This window comes from Bubalus bubalis, chromosome 12 (assembly GCF_019923935.1).
Source record: "Bubalus bubalis isolate 160015118507 breed Murrah chromosome 12, NDDB_SH_1, whole genome shotgun sequence".
Taxonomy (NCBI): domain Eukaryota; kingdom Metazoa; phylum Chordata; class Mammalia; order Artiodactyla; family Bovidae; genus Bubalus; species Bubalus bubalis.
In genome coordinates, this window is record NC_059168.1 from 28,804,045 (window position 1) to 28,810,872 (window position 6,828).

Below are 6,828 nucleotides of genomic sequence, written 5' to 3' on the forward strand. Positions count from 1 at the left end.
TGTATAATCATAAGGGATTTGATTTAGGTCATACCTGAATGGTCTAGTGGTTTTCCCTACTTTCTTCAATTTAAGTGGGATTAGTGTCCTTATAAAAAGAGCAAGAGAGAACAGTCACTCTGCCACATGAGGAGGCAGGAAGAAGGCAGATGCCTACATGCCAAGAAGAGAGCCTTCACCAGGAACTGAATCTGTCAGCACCTGGAGCTTGGACTTCCTAGGCTCCTGAGCTATGAGAAATATCCATGTGTTGTTTAAGCCACCCAGTCTATGGTATTTGGTTATAGAAGCCCAAACTGGTACTTCCCTGGTGGTCGAGTGGTTGAGAATCCACCTTCCAATGCAGGGAACGTAGGCTCAATCCCTGATGGGAAACTAAGATCCCACATGCCTTGGAGCAACAAAGCCAGGCGCTGCAACTAGAGGAGCTCAAGTGCCTCAGTGAAGACTCAGAACAGCCCCCCAAAAAAGAAGCTGGAGCTAAGACAGATACATTGAATCATAGCAGTGTTATTAATAATAGCTCCAAACTAAAGACCCAGAACAGACCCCGCCAAAAAAGAAACCAGAGCTAAGACAATTACATTGAATCATAGCAGTGTTATTCATAATAGTTCCAAACTAAAAATAACTCAAATGTTCATCAACTAATGAATAGGTAACAATGGAATACTAGTCAGCAACGAAAAAGTAATGAGCTACTGACACAAGTTATAACATGGGTAAACCTCAAAATTTTATGCTAAGTGAAAGAAGCCATACATAAAAGGACACATATTGTATGATTCCACTTATACCAGCATATCCAAACGGGCAAATCTTTTGGCTAGCTGGGACTGGTAGTTTAACAGCAATTAACTGGAAATGGCCCAATAGCTTTTTCTAGAGGGTGATAGACATGTTCTAACACTAAATTAGATGATGGTTATAGTGATGCACAACTCTGTAAATTTACTAAAAATCACTGAATTGTGAGCTTAAAAATGGTGCAATTTGTGGTATATAAATCATACCTCAATAAAATTATTTTTGTAATATGCTAAAAAATTTTTAACTGTGCTGCAAATGATACCACTGAGAAAATGAAAAGACTACCCACAGAATAAGATAAAATATGCAGAAAGCATATCTCTGACAAAGGGCTTGTATCCAGAATACATAAAGAACTCTTGCAATTTTTTAATAAAAAGATAAAAAGCCCAACATAAAAATGGGCAAAGGATCAAAACAGATATTTCTTCAGAGAAGATATGCAAGTAGACGATGAATACATGAAAAGATGCCCAGCATCATTAGGCATTCAGTTCAGTTCAGCTCAGTCGTGTCCGACTCTTTCCAACCCCATGAATCGCAGCACACCAGGCCTCCCTGTCCATCACCAACTCCTGGAGTTTACTCAAACTCATGCCCATCGAGTCGGTGATGCCATCCAGCCATCTCATCCTCTGTCATCCCCTTCTCCTCCTGCCCCCAATCCCTCCCAGCATCAGAGTCTTTTCCAATTTGTCAACTCTTCGCATGAGGTGGCCAAAGTACTGAAGTTTCAGCTTTAGCATCATTCCTTCCAAAGAAATCCCAGGGCTGATCTCCTTCAGAATGGACTGGTTGGATCTCCTTGCAGTCCAAGGGACTCTCAAGAGTCTTCTCCAACACAGTAAATGCAAATCAAAACCACAAAACCAAATGATATATATACATGGCTGAGTCCCTTTGCTGTTCACCTGAAACCATCACAATATTGCTAACCAGCTATACCCCAATATGAAATTAAAAGTTTAAAATAAAAACAAATAAAAGCACAAAACCAGATGAGATACCCACTAGGAAGGGCATAATAAAAAAATGGATAAACGAGTGTTAGCAAGGGTGTAGAATCCTCAAATATAGCTGGAGGGAATGTAAAATGGTGCAGTCACTCTAGAACGGGGGCCCTCAACCTCCTGACTGTGGATTGGTACAGCTGGAGGTGAGCGGCCGGCAGGCAAGCAAGTGAAGCTTCATCTGCCGCTCCACATCACTCCCCATCGCTTGCATTACTGCCCGAACCATTGGTTGCATTTTCTTCCATGAAACTGGTTCTTGGTGCCAAAAAGGTTAGGGGCCGCTGCTTTAGAAAACAGTTTGTCAGTTCCTCGAATTGTGAACATGAAGTTTCCTTATGTCCCAGAAATTCCATCCAGGATAATGCTCAAGAGAAATGAAAACATATGTCTAATAAAAATATCATAATTGCAGTATTTGTTACAGCCCCAAAATGGAAATGACCCAAATGTCCTTCAATGGCTAAATGAATAAATTAAATGTGCTATACCCATATATTGTATTCATCAATAAAAAACAAGGAAGTACTGATATATGCTGCATCATGGGTGAATCTTGAGAATATTATGCTAAGTGCAAAGAGCTAGTCACCAAGGACCAAATACTGATCAGACAAATCTTTAGAGAGAGAATGCCGCCCTAGTGGTTGCCTAGGACTGGGAGGAAGGGCGTGGTTTGGAGGAAAATGGGGAATGAATACTAATAGGAACAGTGTTTCTATTGAGGGTGACAAAAATGTTCTAAAATTGACTGTGGTGATGGTTACAGAATTTTGTGGACATACTGAAAATTGCTGAATTGTACACTTTAAATGGGTGAATTGTATGGTATATGAATTATATCTCAGTAAAGGTGTAAAAGCAAAACAACAGTGTCTGCTGCTGTTGCCAATATCACTGCTATATTCCCAGAATCCTCACATCGTTGTTTTCTTGATGTCTTCTCAGTTCTTCCCAGAACGGCCCTTTGGCCCTTTTTGCAACCCTCCCATCGTGTATTGGAAGGATCAGTGGGCAGAGGGTCAGTAGACAGGTGCGAGACCCGGTCCCAGGAGCCTGGCGTGGGTAGCTCGCAGATCCTCTTTGGGGTCCAGTCTCCATGACGTTCCTTTCTGATTTGTTTTCTCATTCATTCAACAGGTATGTTGCACTCATTCATCAGCACAAACACTGAGAGCTCACTGTGCCCTGGTACTATTCTAGGTGCCAGGGGCACCGCTGTGAAAGGACAAAATGGCTGCCCTCCTGGAGCAGGTGGGGCGAGGAAGTACAAACAACATTACTGCTCTACATACACTGCAGAAAGCATGCGTGTCTGACTCCCTGTGGCTTCCAGGTGGTAAAGAATCCGCCTGCCAATGCAGGAGACACCAGTTCTATTCCTGGGTCAGGAAGAACCCCTGGAAGAGGAAATGGCAACCCACTCCAGTATTCTTGCCAGAAAACCCCATGGACCGAGGAGCCTGCTGGGCTACAGTCCATGGGGTCACAAAGAACTGGACATGCCTGAGCAACTGAACACTCAGCAGTGGCTCCTTGAGGTCAGAAACATGCCCGGCTTCTCCTCCTCCTAAGGCTCATACAGGGAGGCACCTGTAGATCGTGAATACACGTGGTACTTAAACTGGATAATTCCTTGAGTAAATCCTTACAAATAATGCTGTGAGATTCGATTCCCAAAGGAGTATTCCTATAGTAGAAGGGAAGAGACCTTAAGTCACCTACTCATTCGTTCATTCATACATACATACAAGTGCTTTGAGCATCTTATAGTAGTTAAATCATTTTGTCTGCCAGTAATAGAAACCTAATTTAAACTGTCTTAAGCATAAAAAGGAATTTGTCGGCTAAAATAACTAAAAAGGTACAAGGGTCGCTTGATCCAGGTGTGCACACAGCATCATCGAGAACACCTCTCAAGCCCGTCTTCCTCTGACGGGCTCCATTCCTGAGTGAGTGCTCCTTTGGTGGAGGCAAAGTGGCTGTAGATTGTCCCAGAATCTCATCTTCCAGTTCAATACTGCATGAACAGTGAGCTCTTCCTCCCCTAATTTGCCTTTCTTAGGCTCCCTCTGCCCTTTCCCTCCAGAGTCCTGCCTGGGCTTCTATTGAATTGAGTTCAGTCTTGAACTCATCACTGCAGTCAGAGAATGAAATGAGCTAATTCCTAATTCACAGGGCCTGGGCATTTGCCATGGGTGGGAGCAGTCGGCCCCGTCTGAAGCACAAGGGCTGAAATCACGGGAGAGGGTGGCTCTCAAAGGAAGATTGCTGTTTTCAGAAACAGCAGAAACTGGAGAACAGATGCTTCATAAACAAACAAAAATAACCCATGTCCCCACACACTTCGATACCAGGCCCATCAACTACTGTCTTAGTTGTATTTGTCTTACTTATATTACTGTCTTACTTGTACTTGTCATGCATACAGGACATGAGAGAAAGATGACAGGGGTTTAGAGAAGATGCAGCGGCAATTCAGAAAGTGGGGGATTATCTTCCCATATGGGGAACCAAGGATCACCTCATGGAAGAGGTAGCATGTGAACTTGACTTGGAAGGATGAGTGGAGTTTTTCATATGTATCCATGAGAAGGGGCACTCCAGGCTGGGAGAACTGTGTGACCTAAGGCTTGGGGAAAGTCAGTGATTCAGTGTAGCCAGAACACAGGCCCAGGAAGAGGTGATGTAGCCTCGGAGGGAGGAGGTGGAAGCAGGGATCAGATCTTAGGGGCCTCGGGTGCCAGGGTAAAGAGCTTAGATGAGAGTCTAGGGAAAACAGGAAACCACTGAAGCCTGTGACCATGGCAGGGATATCACCTGGGACATTAACCTGCTCAGATCCCTTAAAAGGAGGAAAACACAAAGAGCAACCAGTTAACAGACTGCAGGCATGGTTTAAGCAAAAAGTAAGAGAATCTGAAAATCCCTGGCACCTCCAACCCAGCATGTCCAAGACAGAAGCAGAAGCCAGCCAGCTTGGCTTCCCCATGCCCCTTCTCTACCCAGGTGTTCTGCCCTAATGAATGGCATCATCATCCCCACGTGTCATCCAGGACTCCCCCCCTTCAATGAACTCATCCACGAAGCCAGTCAATTTTCCCTCCTAAATGTTTCTTGAATGTACTTGTCTTGTTCCTCTGCACCACCTTACTCGTCAGGCCGCCATCGTTTGTTGCTTGGATGGCTCCAACGGCCTCCCCACTGACCTCCCAGCCTCCAGCCTTATCCCTTTTCAACTCTTGGTTCAGCAGCCAGTCATCGGTTTAAATTACAGCAGCTGGGGACTCCCTGAGGACCAACCCCCTTCAGGATGTGGTTTCCAGCCTCACATCTTCTGCACCCCCTAGCCATGCTGAGCTGTATTCGACTCACCCAGTGGAGCTGATCTCGTTCCCCTCTGGACATGCACAGGCTGCTTCCTCTGCTCTCCCCCACACTAATCTCCCACCTCCTTTGTTCCTGGTGTAGGAGCTGGAGGGCTGTTCCTGGTGGGAATGTGTTTGGGAGGTTGGAAGACAAGAGACAAGAGTGGGTGGAGAGCTGTAAGTTCCTGTGGAGGACGTGTTCCTCGTCTGCCTGGTCCTTGCCTTCTCCTAGGAAAAGCAGCGCCCGCACCCCTGCATTTTGTAAACTGCTCCCAACACTCACCAGTGTGGTCCAATGGGAGCTGCCATTTTACATGGTCTTGCCTCCCTGTCATAGGGATTCATTGTGAGGTGGGTGACCTAACTGACCTGGTCGTGTCCCTCTCCAGAAGTTTTCTAACTGGAGCTATGGGGAAACGGCCTCTGTCCTTTTCAGCTGCGAGACTGAAAAGCTAGATTGTGGAGCTCCAAGCTGCCAGGTGTCCTGCCTTGTGGCAAAAGGTAACATTCAGAGAGAAATGAAAAAGACAGGCCAAGGGAGCGGTCCTGACCAGGTTCTGGCCACTTTTAAGATCCAGGGTGGTCGTTAACTTGACATCTCATAGAACAGTGCTTCCCAGGCTCTTGGTGGGGAAGAGTCAGATTTTTTTTTTTTTTTTTTCCCAATCTTACTATAAATCATAACTTTGGTTAAACACAATACAAAACTTAACAAAAAAAAAAATCCTGCACACATTTTTAAAGCCTCGGTTTCTACTGTTATATTCAACTAACATGAATTTGTCAATTTCCTATAAAAATCTGTCAACACTTGATCCCAGTTTCTGCACTCACCTTGTCATGGACTGTATCAAGCAGCCAGTCTGTGGCCCACACTTTGAGTAGCCCTGCTCCAGAGAACACTGTCCACCCGTGTTGGCCCCAGCTCTGCATTCCTGCTGGTAGCAAGGGGGAAACAAAGAAGTGTAGGGCAAAAAAAATGTTTTTACAGGAATGCAGTCCAAGGGGGAGGAGAGGTCAGGGAGGGAAGGACTAGGAGTTTGGAATTAGCAGATGTAAACTAGTATATGGAGAAGGCACTGGCGGCCCACTCCAGTGTTCTTGCCTGGAGAATCCCAGGGACGGGGAGCCTGGTGGGCTGCCGCCTATGGGTCGCACAGAGTCGGACACGACTGACGTGACTTAGCAGCAGCAGCAAACTAGTATATATAGGATGGATAAACAACAAAGTCCTACTGTTTAGCACAGGAAACCATATTCTATATCCTGTAATAACCCATAATGGAAAAGATATACAAAAGAGTTATGTATGTAAATATATATACATATATCTTGTACAACAGAATCATTTTAACACATTATAAATAAACTGTACTTCAATTAAAAAAAAAAGTAATGCCAAAGTTTCACACATCCCTTTCATTCCATTCCACTGGTGAAAAATGTGGTCACACTTAGTGGCAAAGAAGACCAGGAAAGATAATTCTTAGTTGGGTGGACTTGTGCCGTTACTAAAAAGTTCCATTACTAAAAAGATAAAGGGCATGACGGTTATGGGAGACCACAGCTTCTGCCACACACTCCTAAGAGTCACCAGGAGTCTGCCCTCAGGGGCTGACTCTATGCTTGGGGGTGTGGGA

The 6,828-nt window shown here is 44.9% G+C and overlaps 1 long non-coding RNA gene across 1 annotated transcript; it reads right to left on the reverse strand.

The window, feature by feature from the left end:
* Positions 1–1,771: 1,771 nt before the first annotated feature.
* Positions 1,772–6,314, reverse strand: LOC123328464. The gene is made up of 3 exons (XR_006543296.2): positions 6,023–6,314; positions 5,196–5,308; positions 1,772–3,510 (listed from the first exon to the last, which is right to left on the reverse strand). It is a non-coding gene; the product is annotated as an uncharacterized LOC123328464 (long non-coding RNA).
* Positions 6,315–6,828: the final 514 nt, after the last annotated feature.